Source organism: Mastomys coucha, unplaced genomic scaffold (genome assembly GCF_008632895.1).
Source record: "Mastomys coucha isolate ucsf_1 unplaced genomic scaffold, UCSF_Mcou_1 pScaffold14, whole genome shotgun sequence".
Classification (NCBI taxonomy): domain Eukaryota; kingdom Metazoa; phylum Chordata; class Mammalia; order Rodentia; family Muridae; genus Mastomys; species Mastomys coucha.
The window spans coordinates 120,692,827-120,707,659 of NW_022196896.1; positions in this window are offsets into that span (position 1 = coordinate 120,692,827).

The window sequence follows — 14,833 nt, forward strand, 5'->3', positions numbered from 1 at the left end:
AAATAAATCAAGCATCCATATCTTTTTGAATTTTGTTTAGAATCTTTTGAGATTCTTCTGGAAAAAAATAAGTTGAGCAATCTAGAAATTGGAAGGTAATTGGATACGTCATCCTGTTTCCATCTGTTCAGTTGTTCTTAGAGAAGGAAGGTGAAGGAAAGAAGGGGGCATAGGAAGCCCAGGAAGGAAAGAAGGGGACATAGGAAGCACAACTGCCAAGCTGCTAAGACAGTTAGGCAAGGCAGTGCCAAGCTCGGATGAACCCAAAGGTTAATAACACAAATGCAGCCAAAAATCTGATGGATAGAGGTTATGAACTCTGCATTAGTAACATACAGTGAAAGCCAGATGTAGCAGATCAAGCAGGGACTCATCAATTAAGCATGACAGTTCATTGTTATAAAGTTGTCAAAAGGATTGTTACATTCCACAACTTGGCTCCCTTGGGGGGTAAAAAACACCAAAGGTTGTATTTTTAAAACAACCTTCAGTATAAACACTTGATTCTGGCTTAGAAGTGCTGGACATTTTGATCTATACTTTAAATTTTTCTGCGTCTGAACTAAACTGTATCTTTACACTGATCATCAAATGTCTAAATTAAAAATATGTGGATAATAATTTTAAGATTTTTTACAACTTGGTAATGTAACTTTATCAATTATTCAACCTCCAAGTCTGATTATGAGTGAGTGTTGAAAATGTCAACAGATTGAATTCGTATATACATTTCTGAAATTTAATTTTATAGCAAATATCATACACTAGCCTTGTTTTCTGTATATTTCTTCATTTGCAGTAGGTTCAGAAAATCACACATGCCCTAAGTCATAGAAAATTTAAGCTGATTTCCCTGGGTATGTAATACTGCTTCCGCAATGTGAAGACTATGTAAAGTGACTTCCACCTAATTTGACTTTTAATTCAGTGTGAATCATCTTAATTCTTTTAAAGCCAGATTTAACCTTTGCTTTTGTTAAACTTGCTACTGGAGGAATTGCCTTTTGCATCATAAATGTTCAAAAGATCTGGTTTAAATTGTCAACTTGGCATAAGCTGGAACCACCTGGGGTGTCTCAGTGAAGGCTTACTTAGGTCAGAATCACCTATGAACTTGTCTGTGAGGGACTGTCTTGATTGTGTAAACTGAGATGTGATGTTCTGCATATTGTGCACTGTTCCATACCCCTGGCTTGGTTATTGAACTTCAAAAGTGCAGAAAAGGGGTTATGCACAAGTAAATGTGCATACATTCCTTCTCTCTCTGCTCTTGACTCTGGATCTAATGTGACAAGCTGCTTCAAGCTCCTACGTAGATATCATGAACCGATGGATGATAACCTTGAATTGTTAACAAAGCTAGCCTGCTCTCCCCTAAGTGTCTTCTGGTCTGGATATTAGTCACAGCAACAGAAATGACATTAAAACTACCACAATGGCTGTACTTATAATGTAAACACTGCTATAAACGGCAAGTGTTCCTTTAACAATCCTTACATAAAGCCCTTCACACTTAACCCTGCAGTACTGGATCATACAATTCCTGGACTAAGGCTTTCTTGAGAAAATGTCTTAACATTCTTTAGCATTAATAGAATTCTGTGCTTTTTAAAATCCCTGCCAAGTTGGATAGTGCTAATGTTTGTGTTTAAAGTCTCCCCTGATGGCCCGTGTGTTTAAAGCCTGTTGTTGGACACTGTTGATAGGCAGTGGAAACTTTATTGCTGGAGTGTCATGGAGGGTTCTTCTGCTTTCTGCAGAAATAAACAGGAAGATGGCGTTGAGATTCTGATCCTTGTGGCATTCTCTTTTTGATCTTTGGCCTGGTGTAGACGGTTTTATTCTGTGTGTCTCTGCACCATGACATGCCATTCTATAAAGGCTCAGAACAAAGAGGTTACTCGACTCTTCCACTTTCACTTCTGTTGCTGTAACAGAAAGAAGCATAGGAGACAAAAGGATAATTTGGGTATGATTCCAGGTTATGTCCATCGTTTGAGGAAGTCAAGGAGGGAACTGGAGCTTCCAGACACATCATAGCCACAGTCAAATCCAAGGGAATGAATGACTGTCTCCTTACTTCCTAGTGAGGACAGCTATTGCTCTCTCGTCTTTTGATTCAAAGCCTGGCCTATGAAATAGTGCTATCCACAGTCAGGGTAGGCCTTCAAGACTATCATGCAATAACACTCTCATCGAGATAAAAATCTCTCAACAGAGGCATCCTTCTCAGGCGATTCTAAACCATAGAAAATTGTCATTTCAACATGTCCAAGACACCAGCCATCAACTGAAACTTCCCAAACAGTGAAACAAAATAAATCTTTTCTGTTTATATGTCAATCATCAGAAGGTTTTTTTTTCCTAACTAAAGCTGATTAAAACATGTTTTGCAGGCTGGTGAGATGGGTCAACAGTTAAGAGCACTGACTGCTCTTTCAGAGGTCATGAGTTCAAATTCCAGCAACCACATAATGGCTCACAACCATCTGTAATGAGAAACAAATACAAAACCTATGGGCCTGAGCAAGCAGGGCCCAGAGCGAGTTGGGGCCAGAGGCAGAGAGAGAAGGGAAGAGCAGGGGAACATATTTTGCTCTCTGGTATGTTTCACGCTATTTAATGATGTGCTCAACGAATACCACGAAAAATAATTTAACTCTCATGATACTCTGTTGTGCTTACAGACAGGAGTCTAGCACTGCTGTCCTCCGAGAAGCTACACCCAACAACCAATTCAAAGAGATGCAGACACCCACAGTCAAACAATAGATGGAATTTAGGGACTCTTTTGAAAGAACAGGAGGAAGGATTGCATCCTCTAAGGGGATAGGAACTCCACAGGAAGACCAACAGAATCAACTAATCTGACCATTGGGGGTCTGAGAGACTGGAACACCAACCAAATAACACACAGGCTGGACTTATCCCCCTCAGCACTTCCTGCCCCCCCCACCCTCCACAAATAAGTTGCAGATGTATAACTTGGTCTTCATGTGGGTCCTGAACAACTGGAATGGTGGCTATTCCAAAAGCTGTTGCCTGTACGTAGGATATGTTTTTCTAGCTGGGTTGCCTTGTCTGGCCTCAGTGGGAGAAGAAACTCCTAGGCTCACAGAGACTTAATGTGCCAGGGTGGAGGAGATACCAGGGGGACCCCTACCACTCAGAGGATATGGGGAGGGAGGAAAGGGGAAGAATTGTAGGAGTGGGTAACAGGGAGGGGGGCAGTGAGCAAGATAGTAAATAAATAAATCTCAAAAAAGTAGTATTTTTCAGTTATTTCTTTGTAGTTTATACACTGAACCACACTCGTATTGGGACAAAAAGAGAAGAAAACTTACTGAAAGCTCTGTCTCATAGAGTTACTCAACAAAGAAAAGGGGAAATTCCAGCTTGTGATTTATAGTATTTACACAGATCAGTCAGTAGTCTAATAATTACGAGTGAGATACAAGAAGACCTAAATTTGATTGAAATCACACAACGCATTGTCCTCTAGAGCTGATTTTAGACCTTGTATTTTGCAAACTAGCCTTTAATTTTATTAAGATTGATCAGTCTCCTGAGTGGCATGGGCATTTCAGTAAAAGCAGCCCAGAATTTACTTACTGAAATCAGTTTAAAACACTTTTCATCACTACATTGCAGTTTCTGAACTACCAAGTGATTCTGTTTCTTCTGCATATTAGCTTGCCCCAGGAATAAAATCATATATGTACTGCAAACAGAAAATGTATGTGTTCTTAGTTCCTGGAAAGCTTGACATTGTGGCAAGAAATATAAATGAATTGCTTGACCAGTTGACTGATTTCCACAGAAACGGCTTGAATGCTTGTTTGATGGATTAGAGAAACACGAAGGGTTGGGATCACCATTTTTAAAGGTTCCTCAGGGAGATTTCTAATGTCAAGTGTAATTGACAAATCTGATATCTAGAGTAAATGTGTCCAACCTACACTGAGACAAATTTCTAAATGTTACAAATTCTCTTTAAATATTTTAAAATCATATTAGAATTTTTATTTCATACAAAATATCAACATAAAACAAAAATTTTACTTACATCTAAGAATTAAATTATGCACTGAGCAACTAAATATGAAAATGGCAGTAAGATTATGTATAATACTACCTGACTCAGGAAAAATCATGTTTACATTTCAATATTCAACATAACCCAATGCCATCCTACAGGCAAAACATCTAAACATTAACACTATCATTTTTGTTGTCTTTGATTTAAAACTCTTAACAATTTGTTATGTATTACTCTGGTATTCTTGTTGGGAAATTTTTTGGAGAATTAAAGACAAATTTGCTCAAATTAAAGATCTTCTTTATGGGAATGGACATACGTTTCATTTCCCCTCAACTTCCCTTGATTTTCCATTTTTGACATCGTTTATTTCAATAAAACTGAAACTGGTAGGACTCAGACCCAGGATAAACAGAGTAGACATGGCCTCCAGGATCTCCCAGCATCCTTCAGCCCCTACCTGGCATGCTCTACCCTCTGCCATGAACTTTCCAACCCAAGGGCTGGGTTTTTGTTTTTTAATCTTATATAATCCAGACATTTTGGTCTCTCCATCTTTCTCTGTCTCTTCTCTCTCTATAGCTGTGCTTTCTCTATTTCCTCTCCCCCTGTCTCCCTCCAGATGGTGATTTCCCTGGCTGTGTTTCCTGGGAACAGTGAACTTGTCCTAGAGCTGCTTTCCAATACAGTTGCCTTCATATCTTCATATACTCTAATCTAACTTGAATTGGCTAATTTGGCAGGCAGAGAAATAACTTATCAGAAACAAGACTATAAATTATGACAAAAGACAAAATTGGTTTTGGGAACAACAGAAACGAAATATCATTTTATATAACGATAATCTACTTTAGTGTCATTATCAATATGTTCTGAACCTTCTAATATGAGTGTGTAGTGTACTTACAATTTAATTATATTTTGACCTATATTTAATGAATTATGTCTAGCAAATTTCTTTTTTCTTCTTTTAATTAAATGTTTTATTTATTTGCACCCCAAATGTTGCCTCCTCTTCCTGGTCTCACCTCCCAGACTTCTTCACCTCTACTCCCTCCCCTTTGCCTCTGAGATGGTGCTTCCCTACCCCTCCAAACTTCTCCCCTCCTCCAGCCCTCACCCACCCCTACCTCACCCCCTCCAGCATCCCCATAACCAGGGGTATCAAATCTCTACAGGATCAGGTTCAGTCATTCCCACTGAGGCCAGACAACACAGTCCCCTGCTACATATGTGCCAGGAGCCACAGACCAGCCCAAGTATGCTCTTTATTTGGTGGCATAGTATCTGGGAACTCTGAAGGGTCCAGTTTAGTTGATTCTGTTGTTCTTCCTGTGGGGTTGGCATCTCCTTCAGCTCTTCAGTCCTTCTCCTAACTCTTCCATAGGGGTTCCCAACCAGAGTCAATGATTGACCATTAAGTATCTGCATCTATCTCAATCTCCTACTGGTAGAGCCTATCAGAGGACAACTGTGCTAGGCTCCTGTCTGTAAGCAAAACATGACATCAGTAATAGTGTCAGAGTTTGGTGCCTGTGCATGGGATGGAAAAGGAGAGACCTGGTTGGTGGGATGCACCTCTTTGAGGCAAGAAGGAGGAGGAATTGGATGAGGAATAGTGGGAGGGGGAAGAGGGGAAGAAATGGCTGGAATGTAAATAAAGTAATTTTAAAAAAAATTTAAAAAAAGAGAAAAGGAATGTGAGTTTGAGTGGGCAGAGAAGTAGAGAAGCTCTGAGAGGAGTTTGAGGAGGAGAAAGAATAATCAGAATAGACAATAAAAAATCTGTTTTCAATAAAAAAATAAACATATAAAACAAATATGTGTAAAGAATAATAAGATAAAACAAGTTATCTAGACAATTACTAATGGAAGCAGTCAGGTAAATCCAGTAACAAGTTTAGTGAGTATGATGTTTGAATAGATGACTAAAACTTTCTTCCTTCAGGAGGAGCAAGGTAGCAACAGCTATCTCTTCTTAGGATGAGTTGCTGCTACTGACCCAGATTCTAAATGCATGAGCAACAGATCTTCTTCCTGTCCTTATATTTATCCTCTTAGAAAAATGATCCTTTCTGGGGTTACCCTTAGAAAGGGCTCTGTTCTGTGAGAGTGGATGAAGTCCAACTGCAGGTGACAGATAACAGATTTTTCTTTTGAACGTTTGAGAAATCTTTAATGTCTGTTGAAAGTTGAAGAGACTGTAGGTTTAAGCTTATAAAACTCTATTATTTAGGAAAATTGGGTTAATCATGAACTTTGACTGCATTTGACAAAACTAGCTTTAGGTTCTAGAAGCACACAGATGTAGGTTTCCACTTAGCCCCATGAGCTGAATGTTTACTCTGTAGCCTACATTCAACTTTGCCTTCTGGCCTTTTGAATTTGAGGCCAAGCTGAAGTAGACTTTCTTTAACTTCTATAATTTTGTGAAGTTAAAGCCTATGAGATATTCTTACTAACCGTTGTTCATGCACACTCAGAGGAAACTCTGACAGAGAAGATGTTAGCCAGAGACATCAACAAATGCATTGAAGGTTTTAAGTGTCCACATGTTCTCAAAGCGAGAACCATTCCTTTACTCCTTTGAGTTTGGCTCCTGTCTCTGGATTTGATGCCGCTGCTTTTCCTATCTTAGTTTAGACATCGTGCAAAAACCTCAGTGATTTTCTCTGTTAGCCTCCAGCTCTTTGCAATCTTTCCCTAAGATTCTCATTCTGCAATCCCTCTCACACTCTAGTCTGAAGTGCCATATGGCTTTGACTTTCCTTGACAGCTCCATGGATACTTGTCTTTAGTGCATGTTATTACTCCCTTTAAAATGCATTTGTGATTTCTCTCTGTGTGTTAAGAACGAAATCTTCCCAAATCTAGCATTTACTGGAGACTTGTACAGAGGGCATTGTGGGCGTTTTCTTCTACAGTGTATGTCGCGGCAGAAGCTGAGTAGAACAGTGAGTGTACCTTCTGTCCCTGCACTAAACCACTCATTATGTAAAATGGACCAGTGTCTATCAGCTCCCTCCCTAGGAGCTAGCAGATCACAATTTAATTTTATTTCAGTAAACTTGCTTTTTGACATCCTGAGTCCTCCATTTTTCTTCCATAATAAATGCATCTGAATCACAGATCCCCAAGGTAGTCTTTCTTTTTCCTACAGTGGCATCCATTATACCCTGAGGTGTTTACTCTGCATTTATCATAGAGTTCACATGGCAGAACTAAGCCTAGGCTGAGGGGGAAGTGAAATACAGTATGAGAAGTCTCTCAAATCCCCAGGCAGACAGGCTATCCAAAGAGGAGAGGTGGGGTGGCTTTTGAGGATGTTGATATACATACATATGATATACAACATATGCACATACACATATGTTTATTTATTTGGTTTTTCTAAATGTGAACTGTTAGAGATATGCATAATGTGAATAATCCCTATTTCTTAGTTTCAGCCAGTTTTTGCTTGAGTAAAGTGAAAATGATAAATTATCCTTCACAGTTGTACACATAAGCTCATCTATGTAACTTTAATGAGATCAAATAAGAAAACAAATTGCAGCTATTGAGGAAAATAATTTACTTAAATAATTTTAATTAATGTTTGATTAAATAGGAGACATAAAGCTCATGACAACAGAGGGCCATGGTAGTGTATGAAAATCAATCATGAGATTGATGTTTATTTCTAATAGTTCACTGCTCTGTATCCCACTATTAAGAAAGAAATTGGGAAAGCAACTTGCTAAGGGTTTCTAAATCCTGGTTGCATCCAATGGAAAGCAATTAATAAAAGCAGACTTCTAATTTATATACATCAGTGAATTCCTTTTGCCCTTAAACAACTTTTAGATTTTAGTTCATTTTATTGACTAGTACAGATACTTGTTATCCATGAGAGAGTTTAAAATTCTGGGACAAATATCAAGGTTCTGTCAAAAGTTGTTATATATTATTTAATATAATTCTTAATAAATACCTCCACAAAGTGGTGAAGAATATTGGTAGTTGACCAATGAGCACAGTGTTTTACACTAGAATATTGTTCTAATATAACACGTGTGAGAAAAAAGCCGTGTTAATTATGGTCAAAGACAGACTTACTATGCATTTTAAATGGGAGATAAGAGATTCACAACACAGAGGAAGTACAAAATTGCTTTTAATCCATGTAAATGGATTAACTTTTAGTGCAAATGCTTGTGATCCTCTGTCTTGTGTTACCTGTGTTTCAGGTCTGTGCTTAAGTGAGTGCTTCCTAAGTAACATGGAGAGGGGAGGGAAGGAGAAAGACTGCCCTCAGTGGCCAACATCTACCAAAGTATTTGTATTGTCCTAGTATTGTCCAAAGTATTGTCCTAGTATATATTTTTATATATGTTTTTTAATAGCTTCTTTTTGTCTCTTTATTTTACATATTACTTATGAGTATTTGGCAGTTTAATAGACACAGGTAATTAATTTGGCTCATTTGCAAGCCCACTCTTCTCTCCTGTACACGTCTTTCCTGCTGAAACCCTTGGCTCCTATCGGTACCCTCACTGTTTACATGAATTCCTCTTCCATGTGACCCACCTAGTTTAGAGTTTCTTTCTCAAGAGGGGTGGGAGATTATTTATTTGAGCAAAAGCAATTTATCAATGGCTACTTCACTGAAGAAAACTATACGTTTTCCCCAAACAATCACTGACTGCCAATAGTCCTTAGAGGCTCCTGAGACTTCATGGCTACCTGACCAACCAATAGTAGAATATGGAAGGAGACCATCTTGTGTAAATCTTTTGCAAAAAATCACAGTTACAGTATGTTGGAATGCAGTGGCTGTGTTGTGTTAAGAAGACAGTTTTATGCTTCTTTTCCTGTGACTCTGACATTCTTTTTGTCATTACTCATGTGATGATTTGAGCCTTACATAGGCTTACACAACTCCCCTCTTTAAAGGAGACAACTTAACCATCGTTTATTTTGGGCACTTTGGTGAGTTATAGCTGTCTGCATTAACCACCTCTTTCTACAATGAGAAGCTTCTCTGATGACAATCGACTGAGAGAGGTTGGTAGGACCAAATTACAGATTAGTTTTGCTATTGCATCTGTCAGACTAGAGTTGGAACAGAAATAACAATGTTCTTCCAACACCAAAATCTAAATAGCTTCTTAACATAACTTTATCTTCTAAATTTTACACAGTTATTTAATAACAGTATCTCTACATCTGTGAGTGATGTTTTAATGATATGATGGTGATGAGATGAGCGATCTCCATTATATTGGCAACATTCAGTGTATCAGCTGACATGACTTAGAACTCAACTGAGAGATATTTTATTCCCAAAGAATAGAATCAATGGGTGATGTTTCTGCTTGAGTATGACTGTAAGAGAAAGTTAAAATTAATAATATATATTCTGTCAATAAAGTAATTTCTATAAACAATGTTCTTTATCTTGTGGGGTGCATTTATCATATTATTTATGCCTGGACATATACTTAAATTTTAATAGAGAGTAAGGTGAGAATTCATTATGACTGAATTAGTTACAAACACATACACACACACACATACACACACACATCTTTTATTTAAAATAAAATGCAAATTAGAAACTCTATAGAAATGTGTAAGATTGATAATGGAGAAATAAAAATGGTATCTAAACATGGCATATTTTGCAAACATTTCCTATGAATATTAATAATTGTAATTTTCCTATTAGATATTAAATGGTAGTGAATTCCACAGCATACTGAACTCTTCTCCATAGGCAGCCAATAATTCACAGATGGAATTGCAAAGTATACTGAAATGTTTGTGTGATTCTAAAACATAAACAAAGCCTTCTACTATAACAAATTGAATAAATGCTTACTTATGCTAGCCAGTCTCAGGAGAATTAATGCATTTATGAAAAAGGCAAAAGTTGTAAATTATAAAAAAACAAAAATTAGTGGAAAATGAAACATAAATATTTTATGAGTCTCTTAAGTAAATTATATATATATATATATATATATATATATATATATATATATATAATCAATTCACATAGCCCCAAACAACACTGCTATAAATAGAGACAACAATATGCATTGTGAATATGAAACATGTGTTATAAGATAGTATACATTACATGGTTACAACCTTGCAGAACTGGTAGTGATAGATAAATGCCACATCTAATCAACTATAAAATTCTCATTATCCTGGACAACACTTTCTTGTATTTGTAGAACTATTTCTCATCCTATTCCTGATCTGTTGACTGAAATCTCCATTACCAAGACGTTTTGACAGCTAACATCTTTTTTCCTCCCTCTTTCTTTCTCTCCCTCCCTCCACCCATCCATCCATCCCTTCTCTTTCTCCTCCTCTTCCTTCCTTCCTCCCTCCCTCCTTTCTTTTTCTTTCTTTCTCTTTCTTTCTTCCTTCCTTTCTTTCTTCCTTTCTTCCTTTCTTTCTTTCTTTCTTTCTTTCTTCCTTTCTTTCTTTCTTTCTTTCTTTCTTTCTTTCTTCCTTTCTTTCTTTCTCTCTCCCCTTCTGGACTTATGAGAATGACTAGAGAGTATAATGGAAGAACAAAATTCTTTCAAACCCTAGAAAGATTTAGAACAAAGACTTTTTTGGGGGGGGGATTTTTCGAGACAGGGTTTCTCTGTGTAGCCTTGGCTTTCCTGGAACTCACTCTGTAGACCAGGCTGGCCTCAAACTCAGAAATTCTCCTGCCTCTGCCTCCCAAGTGCTGGGGTTAAAGGCGTGTGCCACCACTGCCCGGCTAAACAAAGACATTTCATCATTAATTCAATTCAATGCCTTCTTCCCTGGGACAAGATACCTCCATGTTTCCAATTTATAGGAGGAAGCCTGGCTCTCGCGCTTAATGAACAGCATCTCATCTCCTTTAACTTCATTCAAATATGTGAGTAACAACTAATTTCCCAGTGTCTCACATGCTAGCGTTTGGCCTTTAGTTTAAAAGAGAAACAAAAGAAAAGAAAAAAGGAAAAAGGAAACCTTCTATTTTTTGCTTTGTTGACTGAAATTCTTCATATGAGCATAATTTATTGACTATTTTCTAGTTGATGTGCAGCCTGTTTGGATTTCCTCATCTTCTTACTGATACCCGCCAAATGCTGGGATTACAGGTGCATGTAATGACCAACCATATGTGTGGATAAAGCTAACCATATATTTTCACTAACGGTTGCTGAAATAATGGAGTATCTTACACTAAACTAAAAATGGCATATATGAGCATGTCCAATGTTTTCTTGGATTATTTCTAGTTTGCATGACTTTGCATAAACTCAATGCCTTATGATAATTTTTGTTTATTTGTAAAATGCTAGATGTCAAAATGAGGGATTTGTACACACTAAGCCTTGCTTATGTTCTGCCATTGAACTATATCCACAGGCCCAATTAGTATTTTATTAAACCATGTTGGACACTTTATTAACAAGAAGGGCTGTTTATTGAAGAACACATATGTTTTGAGATGAATTAGTATATTTAATCTCTTAATACAGCAATCAATATTGGTCACATTCTGAATACCTTGTCTAATGCTGACATAATTCAGTGATTATATATATGGGGATAAGTTGTTTCCTCCATTCTTTCCAGTGGTCACATTTTGGATGTCTTGCCTATTCAAACCTGCTTCTCAAGTGCTTTGGTGTTGCCCTTTTTAGTTGAAGGCTGATATAGCAAACTAAATACAGAGCTTCCTGTTTCTCTATTACTGAGCACCCTGCCATGATTTGTCTGCGGGAGCTTAAAATGCACTGCAATGGTGTCTTAGCTGGTAGGCTATATTTACTTTGAATGTTATCCAGTATATTCCTGTTGCCAAAGAGATGGACTCAAAGCCTAGGGTGTTCAGCTAAATGCTTTGAAAACCATACACCTCATTTATAACGGAATACTTTACATTATAATATACCCTGAATTGGGGCTGTTGGAAACTATAATAACAGGTTGCGTTCTACCTAAAAATATCCACAAGAGTCAGTATGATGAATGAGAATAATCCATTAAAGGCTAAGCGCACAGGCATTACCACACTCCTAGCACTGTCTGAAGCATTTTATGAACATTTACTTCAAATTCCCACACTGAGTACATTTATTGCCTTCCATTCATGTATATAGGCAACTTCCAGAGAGCCAGAATCACTTGAGGAAAGGAAAATAAAGATATTCTCTTGCAGGATATAAGCCTGTTTATAGTCCCGCATACTAGTACCTATGTAACACAGAGAGAACATTGTAAAGTAAATCACCCAAAATAAATAAAAGAGAACCAAGATTCTAAATGTCAAAATAAACACATTTTATTTTATATGTCCTTGACACAAAGCATTATAAATACTAAAGGGATGAATTTTTTTCAGTTATTAATGTTTAGAAGTTGAAAGGAGTCTTTCCTGCTCCATTCAGGAATGAGAAATCAATGTTGTCCATACTTAGGGTATTTTCATATATATATAAATATATATATATATATATATATATATGAAAATATATATATGAAAATTCAACATACATAGATCAATAAGCATACTACAGAATGCTAACATACTTCAGTGATTATATATATGGGGATAAGTTGTTTTCTCCATTTTTTCAAATAGTTTATCATCAGCCTATAAGCACAGAACTGAATTTTTATGCCAATTTTTTTCCTGCAAAATTATGCAATTAGTTCCAGTTTTGGTGACAGCGTTGTCTATGCATAAGAACAGATCATCTTAAGAAGAGAAAAAAAGGGACAATGTTTTTCCTCTCCCTTCATGGTCTGACTAAGATATCTATCACGTTAATACACTGACTAGAAATGACTGGCATGAGCAGTGTAGTATTGTCCTAGATCTGGAGAGGACAAACATTCAACTTTATAGTTCTCAGTATGAGGAGACTTGTATCATTGCAATAAATGGCTTTTGGTACATTGAAATACAGTTCTTTAATGACTACTTTATTGAAACCTTTAATCACTGAATAAAATATTTTCTGGACCAACGGGGCTGATCATTTTTTATTATGTTAATATTTTGTAGTATGCTTATTGGTCTATGTATGTTGAATCATCCTGACCAGGGATCAGCTTAAAGAATCTTTGTTATCTATTTATAAAAAAAAAGTCCAATTTCATAGTTGAAAATAATTCATAGTAACACCTATGTATATAACCTATATTATTTATATATTTCTACAGGACAAATTAATACAAGTCTTAGTGAAACCCTGTTTTAGGTTTAGAAGTCAGAAGTGGCTGACTGAAAATGGATTTGGTTTTCATCTTCTTCAGGCAGCTACATCAAGCTGCATCTTTTGATTCCTATTGAAGGAACTCCTATCTATGTCATAGGTAATGATAAATATGTTTCTATAGTATTTTTGGAAACAGAGGTATGCTCTAAATTCCAGGATAACCTTGGGTTGTTTTGTTGTTGTTGTGTGTTTGTTTCATGTTTTTTCTCCATTCAACACATGTTTATATTTTGTAGTCTTTGTTCCATTTCTTAGTTTTTGAAATTGAAAGTAGACTTTTTTCTTTCATACAATACATCTCAACCACAGTTTGTCCTCCTTCTCTAACTCCTCTCAGCTCCCTGCCAACTTCCCTCTCCCCCAACCGCTAACAACCCCAACTCTGTTTCCTTCAGAAAGGACTGGATCTCCATGAGACAATAAGCAAACACAACAAAACAAGATACAATAAGGCAAGGCAGAGTCCTTACATCAAGGCTGGCAGAATAGTGTTCTTAATGAAGGAAAGCTCATCTAGTGGCTGAGTCCTAAGCCTCGACCTTTGACGTTCCAGAGTCTCCAATTTTGCCACAATCTACAATTATCCTCCTAGGATCCATGTAATGATCCAGTTCTTCCTGTGGACTGGGAGGCAGACTACTAAGTTTGTCTTGAGGCTAATCTCCATTCTAGTACACAGATCCTGTTGTTTAGTCTATCTGAATTAGCCTATTGAAAATGATGTGCTCTGAATTGACCGTCAGATTACCGTACAGGTAGAGTTTGCAAGTGTAGGTCTTGCTCCAAGTGTATATCTTTACGAAGGGACGATAAAATGTGACACACATTTTCTAATGTGTTCTCACACACAATGAACTTATGCATTTAAAAAAAAGGCTTAAAATAACAAGAATTCGTGGAAGTTAGACATGCTCGTGTGTTTGGCTTAATGGGACAGGTGTAATTCTGATAGCTGCTCTCTTCGTTCGCTTTAAGATATTGGCTCTTTTTCCCTTATTGATTTTTCTCTGCTAACTTCAGACTCCTTTATCTTCCACTGATTTGTTTCTTTTACTGACTTGGCATTTCTTGTAGGTGATTCACTTGTTACTAATGGCACTTGCTGGCTATTGACCAAACATGACATTACTACTGGATTGAAACGTAGCTCACTATTGGTAAGTACAACTTTATGTGCTCTAAATTAGCTCTAACTGTGACATTTTAGAATGCAGGAACAGCAAAGACAAATGCACAATAAGAATAATCGACAATGCGATGACAGTTTCAGAGTCTCCTAACATTGCAGTAGAAAATACTTTTGCTGATCTAGAATTCAGTGAAGCAGGTGATTTGGCAGAGATTCCTGCCCTCAATAGAATTCTGCTTTTCTTTGGAATGTTTACTCCACTTGGTATGCAGAATAAAATTGTTTATTAACTTCCAACAAACAAAAATGTGGATTTTTGTTTATTGTCTTATTTTTATTTTTTATTTATTTATTTTTTTTTATTTTAGATATTTTCTTTATTTACATGCGAATTTCTCC